Source organism: Haliotis rufescens, unplaced genomic scaffold (genome assembly GCF_023055435.1).
Source record: "Haliotis rufescens isolate VD_foot unplaced genomic scaffold, xgHalRufe1.0.p SCAF_20, whole genome shotgun sequence".
Lineage (NCBI taxonomy): Eukaryota > Metazoa > Mollusca > Gastropoda > Lepetellida > Haliotidae > Haliotis > Haliotis rufescens.
The window spans coordinates 4,469,683-4,483,734 of NW_025963891.1; positions in this window are offsets into that span (position 1 = coordinate 4,469,683).

The following is a 14,052-nucleotide window of genomic DNA, read 5'->3' on the forward strand; positions in this document are numbered from 1 at the left end:
AAGGGCAAGTCTCTCATCTAGTATGACACACGACAAGGACAGGTCTCTCACCTAGTATGACACACGACAAGGGCAGGTCTCTCACCTAGTGTGACACACGACAAGGACAGGTCTCTCACCTAGTATGACACACGACAATGGCACGTCTCTCACCTTGTGTGACACACGACAAGGGCACGTCTCTCACCTAGTGTGACACACGACAAGGGCAGGTCTCTCACCTAGTGTGACACACGACAATGGCACGTCTCTCACCTAGTGTGACACACGGCAAGGGCACGTCTCTCACCTAGTGTGACACACGACAAGGACAGGTCTCTCACCTAGTATGACACACGACAAGGGCACGTCTCTCACCTAGTGTGACACACGACAAGGACAGGTCTCTCACCTAGTATGACACACGACAAGGGCACGTCTCTCATCTAGTGTGACACACGACAAGGGCACGTCTCTCACCTAGTGTGACACACGACAAGGGCGCGTCTCTCACCTAGTGTGACACACGACAAGGGCACGTCTCTCATCTAGTTTGACACACGACAAGGGCACGTCTCTCACCTAGTGTGACACACGACAAGGGCACGTCTCTCACCTAGTGTGACACACGACAAGGGCACGTCTCTCATCTAGTGTGACACACGACAAGGGCACGTCTCACACTTGGTGTGACACACGACAAGGGCACGTCTCACACTTGGTGTGACACACGACAAGGGCACGTCTCTCACCTAGTGTGACTCACGACAAGGGCACTTCTCTCATCTAGTGTGACACACGACAAGGGCACGTCTCTCACCTAGTGTGGCACACGAAAAGGGCACTTCTCTAACATACTGTGATACACGATATTGAATCCACACAACCCTTCCATCCATCGTGATTTTGCTGGAATAGTGCTAAAAGCGGTGTAAACCCATACTCACTCACTCTTACGACAAGATAATGTTGCTGCAGACCTACTCTTACCCAAAATCACCGATGGGGCGGACATCATGTATATAACTGTCCGACCAGACTGCTCCCCTCTAACATACTGCTACATGCCGTTATGAAATAGAAAACGGCGTAAAACAACACGCGCTCATAACGACATGCCGTTTAAAGAAAACCAATACAGTTATTGCTGTTATTTGATACAAGGGGTGGTCTGATAGCTTAGTGGTTAAAGCGTTCGCTCGTCACGCCGAAGACCCGGGTTCGATTCCTGACATGGGCACAACATGTGAAGCCCATTTCTGTGATATTGCTGGAATATTGCTAAAAGCGGCGTAAAACCATACTCACTCACTATTTGATACAATACCGCTTCTTGTTACCTGGGTTGATCGTTAATTATGTTGATAAGGTAATAAGTGGAATTAATGTGTGTGTCACCTTACATACCTATCTGCGCCTGTCATATGTTATACGAGTATGTTTGGCATTGGTACCACTTGTGGAGTTGCTATCTGGCTTCACAGAGCATTGACCCCGTGACGTAGATGTCTCCAGTGCTTGTACATTCACAGATAACCAATCACAGATCACAGCTACCGGTGTGATGTAGATGTCTGACTGTCTGTTATCCCCAGTTAACCCCGATTAACATCGGAGGAATTGGGAGATTGGCGATAGCTTGCCTGTATCAACATGGGTTTGCCGGCTGACTTGGTGCTCTGCACGTCACAAGAATGCTCCGTTGTTCAACAAGTCGTAACATCAACTGGAAGTTTACGTTGTCCCGTATAAAACATCCCCATGAACAGAACCATGATTGTGTGGTCGCTGGCAAGAATTGCTTCATCCTAGGTGATAAGACAGACAAAGACCAATACATTCGGTTAAACGTCGATAACCGCCGGTGCACTGTCTCTAAAGAGTCCTCAGGTGCTAACGCACTCTATATGGCACATATATCTGCCACCGCTGTCTATATGGCGAATATGACGGTCGACGCTCTCTATATGAGGCATATAGCGGCCGACGCTCTCTGTAGTGCACTTATATCTGCCACTGCTGTCTATAAGGCGAATATGAAAGTCGACGCTCTCTGTATGAGATATATAGCGACCGACATTCTCTATATGTCGCATATAACTGCCAACGCTCTCTGTAGTGCACATATATCTGCCGACGCTGTCTATATGATACATAAAGCGGCCGACGTTCGCTGTAGTGCACTTATATCTGCCGCCGCTGTGTATATATCTGCCGCCGCAGTCTATATGGCACATATATCTGCCGACGCTCTCTGTATGAGACATGTAGCGGCCGACGCTCTCTATATGAGACATATATCTGCCGACACTCTCTGTATGAGACATGTAGCGGCCGACGCTCTCTGTATGAGACATGTAGCGGCCGACGCTCTCTGTATGAGACATATATCTGCCGACACTCTCTGTATGAGACATATACCTGCCGACACTCTCTGTATGAGACATGTAGCGACCGACACTCTCTATATGACGCAAATATCTGACGACGCTCTCTGTATGAGACATATAGCGGTCGACACACTCTATATGAGACATATATCTGACGACGCTCTCTGTATTGCACATATATCTGCCGACGCTCTCTGTATGAGACATATACCTGCCGACACTCTCTGTATGAGACATGTAGCGACCGACACTCTCTATATGACGCAAATATCTGACGACGCTCTCTGTATGAGACATATAGCGGTCGACACACTCTATATGAGACATATATCTGACGACGCTCTCTGTATTGCACATATATCTGCCGACGCTCTCTGTATGAGACATATAGCGGCCGACGCTCTCTGTAGTGCACTTATATCTGCCACTGCTGTCTATAAGGCGAATATGAAAGTCGACGCTCTCTGTATGAGATATATAGCGACCGACATTCTCTATATGTCGCATATAACTGCCGACGCTCTCTGTAGTGCACATATATCTGCCGACGCTGTCTATATGATACATAAAGCGGCCGACGTTTGCTGTAGTGCACTTATATCTGCCGCCGCTGTGTATATATCTGTCGCCGCAGTCTATATGGCACATATATCTTCCGACGCTCTCTGTATGAGACATGTAGCGGCCGACGCTCTCTATATGAGACATATATCTGCCGACACTCTCTGTATGAGACATATGGCGGTCGACACACTCTATATGAGACATATATCTGACGACGCTCTCTGTATGAGACATATGGCGGTCGACACACTCTATATGAGATATATATCTGACGACGCTCTCTGTATTGCACATATATCTGCCGACGCTCTCTGTATGAGACATATAGCGGCCGACGCTCTCTGTATGAGACATATATCTGCCGACGCTCTCTGTATGAGACATATAGCGGCCGACGCTCTCTGTATGAGACATATACCTGCCGACGCTCTCTGTATGAGACATGTAGCGACCGACACTCTCTATATGACGCAAATATCTGACGACGCTCTCTGTATGAGACATATAGCGGTCGACACACTCTGTATGAGACATATATCTGACGACGCTCTCTGTATTGCACATATATCTGCCGACGCTCTCTGTATGAGACATATAACTGCCGACGCTCTCTGTATGAGACATATAGCGACCTACACTCTCTATATGGCGCAAATATCTGACGACGCTCTCTGTATGAGACATATAGCGGCCGACGCTCTCTGTATGAGACATATACCTGCCGACGCTCTCTGTATGAGACATGTAGCGACCGACACTCTCTATATGACGCAAATATCTGACGACGCTCTCTGTATGAGACATATAGCGGTCGACACACTCTATATGAGACATATATCTGACGACGCTCTCTGTATTGCACATATATCTGCCGACGCTCTCTGTATGAGACATATAACTGCCGACGCTCTCTGTATGAGACATATAGCGACCTACACTCTCTATATGGCTCTTATAACTGCCGACGCTCTCTGTATGATACATATATCTGCCGACGCTCTCTGTATGAGACTTGTAGCGACCGCCGCTCTCTATGTGACACAGATAACTGCCGCCACGCTCTATAAGACAAAGATAACTGCCATCATTCTCTATATGGCCAAATAATTGCCGCCGCTCTCTATATGACACAGATGTTATACCCATCTATGTGCATGCGCAGGTGTGGATGGTGTTATACCTGTCTATGTGCAGGTGTGAAGTGTGTTATAGCCGTCTATGTGCAGGTGTGGATGGTGTTAGAACCGTCTATGTGCAGTAGTGTATGGCGTTATAACCGTCTGTGTGCAAGTGTGGATGGCGTTATAACCGTCTACGTGCAGGTGTGGATGGCGTTATAACCGTCTATGTGCAGGTGTGTATGGTGATATTGACATCTGGGTGCTAAATGTGATATCGAAATGTTAAACTGAGCTAGAATAGGTGATTATATAACTGACCTGCTCTAGTTGACCTTGAGGACATCCAACGTGACCTTAATTTCTGTCCCCAATGAACGTAGTCATGTCTCCAGCGGCAAGTAAGATAAACATTATCCCTGAACACACATCACTGCAATATACCGACTGGAGGAGTCTATGTCATTGGTGACGTCACAATCCGCTGCGTTTGTCACGCTCGTTAACGTCGCTATATTTCTGCTGTGAAAACTGCAATCGTTCCCTCGCCCTCAACCCTAAGCACTGCGTATACATATAATAGTAGTACATATTAGGATGTGTATCATTGTCATATGCTGACGTCACAAAAGCTGACAAATTCTCATCCTTCATACTTACCATGCTCGATTTAAATCGGAATAGGTCGCATTTGAAAATATATGGCACGACACGCATGGGTCTCCATGACAACAAATATGTTATTCGTGGAATTATCGAGCAGAACCGGAACCAAGAACACAAGTAGTTGTTATTTGACAAAACCACCAGCTGACATGACGATCGCGAACACGTACTCAAGAAAACAATAACAGTCTGCCTATTTCAAAACTCTGTGGGTGAACGTATTTTTTCTTGGCCTACATCAAATGTACAACATTGTGGCACACGTTCTGGCGTGACCTTTAAATGAGTAAGCGAGTGACTATTTCTATGGCGTATCAGCAATGTTTCACCTTAAAAAATAGGGTAGGTTGGTCGCCTTGTTGTTTAACGCCGCACTCACCAATATTCCAGCTGTATGACGGCGGTCTGTAAATAATCGAGTCTGGACCAGACAATCCATTGATTGACATGAGCATCGATCCACGCAATTGGGATCGATGACATGCATCAACCAAGTCAGCGAGCCTGACCACCCGATCCCGTTAGTCGTTAATAAAGAGATTACTACATTCGCACAGGAAATACATGTCAATATTCATATTTTCGTACATCATACGTTTTCGGACGGCCATGGTTGTCGAGATTATTTACGCTCTAACAAGGGGTGTGGTGTCACAAATACGTTGTCAGTACTCAGATGATGACCTGTTTTCAAGATAAAGTTGTCATTTGTAAGTGAGTGAGAGGTTTTACAGTTGCTCTTGTGGTTAACGAGAAAATTATAAATGTTTCTTAAACGTCCGAAAACCCATAACACGGGGGTACTCGTTTCGATCGTACAGAAACTACATGTCAATATTCATATTTTCGTTTCGTTACATTAGAGCGACACACACACGGATGTAAAGTCTATATCCTCAGACAAGTCAATAATAAGCAGTGGCAATATTAATGAAATTAAGGTCGTTCTTAAGACAGAAAATAGTGAAAGTAGATTATAAATTCAACATACGGGCGATGTTGGATAACGGCTATGCCAAATATTTCTCTATTGTATCATCAACTTTTCGAAAATGAGGAGCAGCTTTCAATTTAATTTAAGTTTTGTACTTAAGATTTTAATGTTTGAGACCATGTACTTTCCTAAACTGCAATATGATATATAAACAAGAGTGAATGTGTGAGTGAGAAGTATGTTATTTTCTGTATAAAAAACAACAAAGTAAGATGTACTGATAAGTTGTGCTTTATGTCATGGGCTTTCTGCTACCCTGGGCAGAAGCCCATTAATGTAACAGGTGCGTCTTTCTAAAAACAATAAAAGAAAAAAAGAAAAAAAAAAATTCTCTATTGAATTAGAACAATACTAGACATAAAACGTGCTGACCGTAAATTCTACTCTTTATGTAAATGTATATTTGAATATGAACTTATTTAACATATGTCTCATAGTAGAATACTTGCAAGAATATACTGATTATTCTAGTTTTGTATTGGCTTCGGCAAACTTATGTACATCTTCAAATTCACAAAAACTGCTTAAGTTGTCAAACTGTTTGTACAAAGTTAATGATATCAAAGGCGATATTAGGATGCCCCTACATGTGTTAGATATATGTAATGGTCTATGGGTCAGGTAGCCTGGAATTCTGAATAAACTGAATCTGTATCTGAATAGATGACAGAGAGTTATCATATACATATGACAATATTACAGTGGTCATTCTATCACAAAACACAACAAACAAACAAACAAACAAACAAACACGGCTATCATTTGATCCTTGTTGTTCATTGCTTCACTTACTCTGCAGATATACATACAAATCATCGAATTCGCCAGTTCATAAAACATCGGTCAGTCCGAACACGGCAAGTTCAAATTTCACCAGTACATTTCAATATTAATAATTTAATAAAACGTAGGGTTTCCGGGTAACAATTAGCCCCCAGCAACCTATATATCACACGAGGCGACATAATGCATCGGGTGGTCAGGCTCTGTGACTTGGTAGATAGAGTGTCAGCATGCCCCGACGGAGTTGATTGTTGCTCATAATATCAATCACTGGCTCAACTGGTCAGATTCATTAAATACAGGCCGTTGTAATAGACAGTTGATACCTCCTAAAAATTGGTACCTCTGGAACTTTATCTCTTGTAATTTCGTTCTGCAGGAACCAATTTTACCAAAGACTTTTTTTCCATTCATGGAGATTAGATCTATTCCAGTCAGGGCTAAATTCTCAGCGGAACTGGTCGTCATTTAGAACGTCGTCATATGGCTGGAATATGGCTGTGTGGTGCTATAAATCACAAAGCATAAAATCACATTACAATCAATATATCGTTCGATTTTTACTCCATACACACCAAAAGGATGTTGAAAATTATTTTATAACCAGTGATCACAAACAATGTCAGAGGCTACATTGGCAACATTCCACCTGCTCATCTATTTCTCCAGAGATGCCACTGAGGGGAACTTATCTCAATACCTGTTTATACGATGTTCTTCCCCCCTTCCTCTCCCCCTCCCTATCGACACACACACACATATTCCTGTCAGCGGCAGTTACACGCAGTCCCACCGTGCAGCGCCGAGCGCAGGTAATGGGCAATAAACTTTCAAGTTACGCCAGCTGGATGTCGCGCGAGTGGGAAAAACTTCTGATAATTTCCGGGGTTACAGTCACAAGTCACATAAAAACCATTAAGGAATGCAGTGAGCGATAAAATTACACACTATTTGATTCGCAAGGACCTGATAGTTCGTGCACTGATGCTAAATGTTACATGCCATCGATGACAGAAGCTTTCATATACGGTGGTATGTTGATAGTAACGTGGCTATCGCCCCACCGCTTTGCCACAGCGGCGCTGCAGGCGGATCTGAGCGACGCTACATCAGACCTGCTTACCGCTAAAAAGAAACATTACGTGAACGTGAACTCCAAGAACTCTTAAACAGAAACCATAAATACAAAAAATGTGTTCATAACTACCCTGAAGTTACGAAATAAGGATCATTTCGCACTCATAAAAATAAATTTCTTACCGCAATACTGTATTTTCAAAGATTACATAATAATTACATAATAAACGCGCTGCCACTTTATGACAACTGATTGTATAAAGAAAGTGGTATATCCTATTCAAATATGTTTTCTGGAAAAGGTAACGTTGCTAATCTATAACAACTTATTGTACATAGAAAGTTGTTTTTGACGAAGCAAATAAACCCTAAAGTAGGTATTGTGTATTCAATAACTCAAAACTGTTCTGATATAGTACATGCCATGACACTGTTTTATGAAGAAAGAAAATCAACAGTATAACTGACAGGTAGTAAACACAGGGTGTTTTATCAACATACGTAGCACCACACACTAACAGGCACCCTTCTCTGATTACCGCGCCTAGATCATATCTGACAGGAATCCTTTACTTGGTGTTTATAGACAGATTTGTATTTGCACTGGTTTATTAGCACTGCAAGATTTCACGGAAACACTATCACTCCTTATAGTATGTGAAGATATGTCTCACTGCGGCTAATAAGTACACTGTATGATCCTCACATTCAACTATTTCATTCAACTATTTCATTCAACTATTTCATTCAACTATTTCATTCAACCATTTTACCGAGTTACAAATCTTCATTTGTATATTTCACCATTCAACTTATCCTTATTATTGAAAAACAATTCATCATTTGGGTTATTCTCTGTATAAATATACTGTATTACCGAGAAACAAGTTATCATGTGGATATCTCTACATTCGATTTTCCAATGTTACAGAGAAACAAGTCATCATTTGGTTTTACTCACTGTATAAATATTCTGTATTACCGAGAAACACATTATCATGTGGATATCTCTAGATTCGATTTTCCCATGTTACAGAGAAACATGTCATCAGTTGGATATCTCACCACATAAACATTCCATATTACCGAAAAACAAGTCATCTTTTGTTTATATCTCATCATATGAATTTTCAATAATATTGAAAAACTTGGATATCGCACCATATGAAATGTTCCAGATTACCGAGCAACACGTCATCAACTGGATATTTCACCATATATATATATTTCATATTACCAAGAATCAAGTCAATATTTGGATATCTCAACATGTAAAAATATTCCATATTACCGAGAAACAAGTCGTCATTTGGATATCTCCCTGTATAAATATTTCATATAAACGAGAAACAAGTCATTATTTGGGTAAAGTACTACATAAATATTCCATATTACCGAGTAATAAGTCATTATTTGGATATTTCACAATATACATAGTCCATATTACCGGAAACAAGTCATTATTTGGGTATATTACTGCATAAATATTCCATATTACCGAGAAACAAGTCATCACGTGTTTGTCTGACGGTACAGCAGTTCTCAGAGTTACAAGCCAATCCCGTCCTGGTAGCGGAGACTCTCTAGTAGAAGGCTTATAGAGCAGCTGGCATTGCCATACATCACGCTCGCTGTCAATATCCTCTCCGCCATTCCCCATAACCAATACCGCTGTCGTAAATTACAAATATTGTCATATTCAATTTATATTTCGATCAGCAGATAAATGGAAGAGTTGTGCGTGTATTATCCGCTGAATCAAAGTTGTAACATGATCAATCAAAGCCGCACCCCCCATCCCCGCCTCACGCCCCCAGGGACAACACCAAAAGAGCGTCCGCTGACACCCACCTCGGCTCTCCGATGTAGTGGAAGATGAAGGGGTGTAAGGAGCTGCCACATATTACAATACTAAAAGCAGCTTCTTAACATCTAAGAATAAGATAATAACAGCCACTCATGCCCAGAACTAGCCCGTCTTCCAAACTCAAGAAAATAAATATAAAGGGAAACCTCAAGTCTTTAATGATTTGGCAAGTCTAGATTGCCTCAGCTCTAGGAAATATAGTTCTAGGCTCCAATTCGATTGGATTTTATATTTTGTAGCTAAATTTAAAATAAGATAACTTCATTTCTGAGACAAAGTATTAGTATGGAACAAAACATGTAATTGGGCGGTCCCAAACATAACAACTAAGCTTTCGAGGATGGTCCAAAACATAACAATGAAGTGGTCCAGGGCGGTCCCAAACATAACAATCAAATGATCGAGGAAGGTCCTATCACAACAACTAAGTGGTCCAGGGCGGTCCCAAACATAACAAATACGTGGTCGAGGGCGGTCCCTAACATAACGGGGGCACGGGTGGCCCAGTCGTCTAAGGCGCCGCGACTCGCTGTTCAGAGTTGCGTCCCTTGGGCACGCCAGAAACCTATGATTGTGGGTTCTACTCCCGGTTCGTCCCAATAATGTTTCTAGGTTTGTCAGCACCATACCCGTGCTCGTGGGTTTCACCGAAGTGGTAAACGCCTAAGACCTGCATCACTTCGGGCTTTCCTCCCACATAAAGCTGACACGCCGCGATATAACTGGAATACTATTAAAAGCGGTGTTAAACCCAACTCACTCACCCTAACATAACTGTGATATAGCCCTGGGTTTATATCAGTCAAAGCACTGTGGGAAGCGCAAAGGTGAGGAAGTCTGGAAGTCTGGAATCCTATGTCCTGTTATTTCTAAAATCAACAATATCGGGATAGCAACTCCTTCATTCGGCTTGTCATAATTAGCACCCTTCTGCAATTTTAGGGATGCATTATCAACAAAACACATATTTCCCATTGATTTCACCCAAACAGCTGCACTTGTGGGACACTGATTGTACAGCTACATCCGGGAGACATGGTATTATTGATGAGGATGTCATAGTCTCAAACCTGAAGTATGTCACCTACATCATGTAATTTGGGGACAGCTTGCAATAATTGTCATTGGCATCTCCTGAACAGACGGCCATACAGCATTGCTCATTGAATAATAACTAAGGCTGATGTGGCTGGCCCCGGGGTCGTGGATGGGTGCAGTGCCTGGAATGAATACTAGTGTGATATGAAGGAATACTAGTGTGATATGAAGGAATACTAGTGTGATAAGAATGAATACTAGTGTGATAAGAATGAATACTGGTGTGATATGAATGAATATTAGTGTGATATGAATGAATATTAGTGTGATATGAATTAATACTAGTGTGATATGAATGAATACTAGTGTAATATGATTGAGTACTTGTGTGATAAGAATGAATACTAGTGTGATATGAATTAATATTAGTGTGATATGAATTAATATAAGGGTGATAAGAATGAATACTGGTGTGATATGAATCAATACTAATGTGATATTAATGAATATTAGTGTGATAAGAATGAATACTGGTGTGATATGAATGAATATTAGTGTGATATGAATGAATACTAGTGTGATATGAATTAATACTATTGTGATATGAATAAATACTATTGTGATATGAAAGAATACTGGTGTGATATGAAAGAAAACTGGTGTGATATGAATGAATATTAGTGTGATATGAAAGAATACTAGTGTGATATGAATGAATATTAGAGTGATATGAATGAATACTTGTGTGATAAGAATGAATACTGGTGTGATATGAATGAGTATTAGTGTGATATAAATGAATACTGGTCTGATATGAATGGATAATAGCGTGATGTGAATGCATGAATACTGTGGTATGAATTAAGCCATGTTATGAACGAATCCAATATTATGAATGAAAACCGTGTTGTGAACGTGGACATATCAATGAACACCATGTTGTGAATGAATACTGCCCACGTGACATGAATGAATACGTTGTTGTGAATGAAGGAAAATATAAGAATCCAAAATGGAAAAATCATTTTATATCAAACTATATTTTTTTTAATCGCCTGTTCTGTTAAATGCCTGATAACAACCTCATATGCATGAAAGTTTAATGAATTATTAAACAATTATATCGCCTTCAAATCGTCCCAACAATTTCCCCGCCTATAAATCCCGACGCACATTCCGTTCCTACTTTTACAGTTTTCCAACTGGCCCCGTTCCACGATCTGCCCGTTTGTATTATAGGAAAGTGCCACCATATGCTATCGCGGCATCGCCGTATTTCACGCAGGTTGATTTATTGACAGTAAATGGTAACTACAATTACAAAGCATATCGTATCACAGTGCATCATCTAATGCATCTAATTGTGTTTCGGCTAAGACATAAATACTCTCCTCGACCCGTCCCTTCAATTCCCCCAACGCTGATCCCATCTCAACATTAGAAGTTCATATTGGAAACTGGTCGTTGTCTCCATAATATCAATACAATTGGACACGTCATTAACTGTAGTCGACGGCGGTCGCCTGCCCCTCTACGGACCCGACTGTGTTCTGACGGGAACGAGCCTTCAGGGCCGAACACAAGACTGCCTGTTGCCGAGCTGCACATGATTGGATCGGTGGATAAAGCGGTACCTCACATACACTTCAGTGCAATCTCAACCTTGATTGACATGATAAAGCCATTGCCAAATTTGTCTGAAGTTTGAACGACACGATCATTTATTTTAAGTCGTTTTTTTGCGTAAATGGCAAGTATATTATTGCTAAAAAAAAGCTGCATTGTTCCTTATGGGGAGACTTTTGCCAATATCAAGATGTGCATGGAAATATTTAATATCTGCATTTTTATGATTTTTTTAATATAATAAGTTATACACCAAGTCATCACTGACAGAATAATATCGATATTTGTCGTATACATGTAGTATTAAATTAAAAAGGAGCGCTGCATCTCAGTGCACCTAACAACCATCACCGTCCTCCTTGCATCTCCACCACGCCGTAGACGTGATGCACCTCAACTAAAGACAATGAAGACACACATTATACATATAAATAAATAGCCCTCATCAAAGTGTAAAACAATATCGTGGCTTCCCGCATCCGCCATGTTATGCAAGCCTGTAATATAATAATATAATCAAATATCGACATTGGTTATCGGGATAAAACGGGATCGGGATCAAAATGCAAAAATGTCAAGGTGTAAGACAAAAAGACTGTTCATGCAGTGATACAGCAGGTTCTACTTACAGAGTGAAGTCATCAAAGTCCTCCATCTCGGACAGAGAGATCCGGTTATACCCACGAAGCGCTAACTTGTCCATACTTCCCGTTAACACCACTATAAGACAGCAGAGGTAATAACTAGGTTGACAGCACGGCTCCCCCGGGGGTTGTACGTTACTCCGTGGTGGGGGAGACGACGGGTCCTCCCCGAGCCTCCATACACAAGCCGCACGGTACACACATCCATTAAACAGAACACCGTTCCTAGGTGTGGCACCCGGTGATAACAATGACACACGCGTAATCGATACTATATCACAAGAAGGTCCACGCTGGACGGAGGTTTGGTCACATGTGACGGCTGGGGACTGTTATCCTGGTCACATGGGTGTTATCCTTTCCCTCAGAATCACAAACCTTGTATTGTCCACTTCCAGCTCCGGACACATGCCGGCGTTGGTCACTCCTCGGACGTTGTCCTCCTCTGGTACTTCTTCAGCTGAGTCACCGTAGGTTTAGAGTGACATACGGTCGGCTTTTACTGGCCATGTACTGCTTCCGGGACACACGTCGGATCATCTGAAAAATAAGCCAACTGCAATCAAAGGTGAGGAAGTGGTATACTAAGTGCCTAGATACACCTTACAATCCACTTTTATCAAAATATTTGGCATTCTGAAAGAACGCGTGTTAAAGGTGTGTTGAGCCCAGTGACCACATGGCCCGTTTCTTGGGTATCTCTACGATGGGAGAGTTGATAGTATCGCAGAAAATCGTTTCCTCAGCGGAAATAACAGCGTGTAAGCGGAGGGGGAATTGGTGATAACATAAGCCGTACAATGGCTGGGTGAGGCGAGGGAGCACGGCCCACACATGTACTGAGTACTGTTGGCTAAAAAACAAATAGAGACGAGTGAGGGATTGATTGGAGCCGCTCGCAATGCAAGTAGTTCAGATTGCGCTGAGTGAAGTGTAAGATTAATTAAATACGATAGTCGCAGTACACCGTGGCGATGTCGGCGTTGCTCACCTAGTACCTGCGAGTCGGATGGCCGCGTAACCTGTGGCTGTTGCATTGCTCAACTCTTCGAGTAGAGAACTCTGGCATTCAACAGATGAACTGCCCCCTGTCTGATATTGGTTACCAAGAATGTACTTTTTCTGGTTTATCGTGTCCACTTTCCCCGAGATGACCAGATACCCGTCCACACTCGTTCCTAGATCCAACACACGCCTACAACATCTCCCAGGTGCCAGTACCTGTCCACACGCCCCACACGACTCTAACACCCGTGTACACAACATCCATCGGCTCTCTTCCCCGTACTGCAACACCAATCTATGA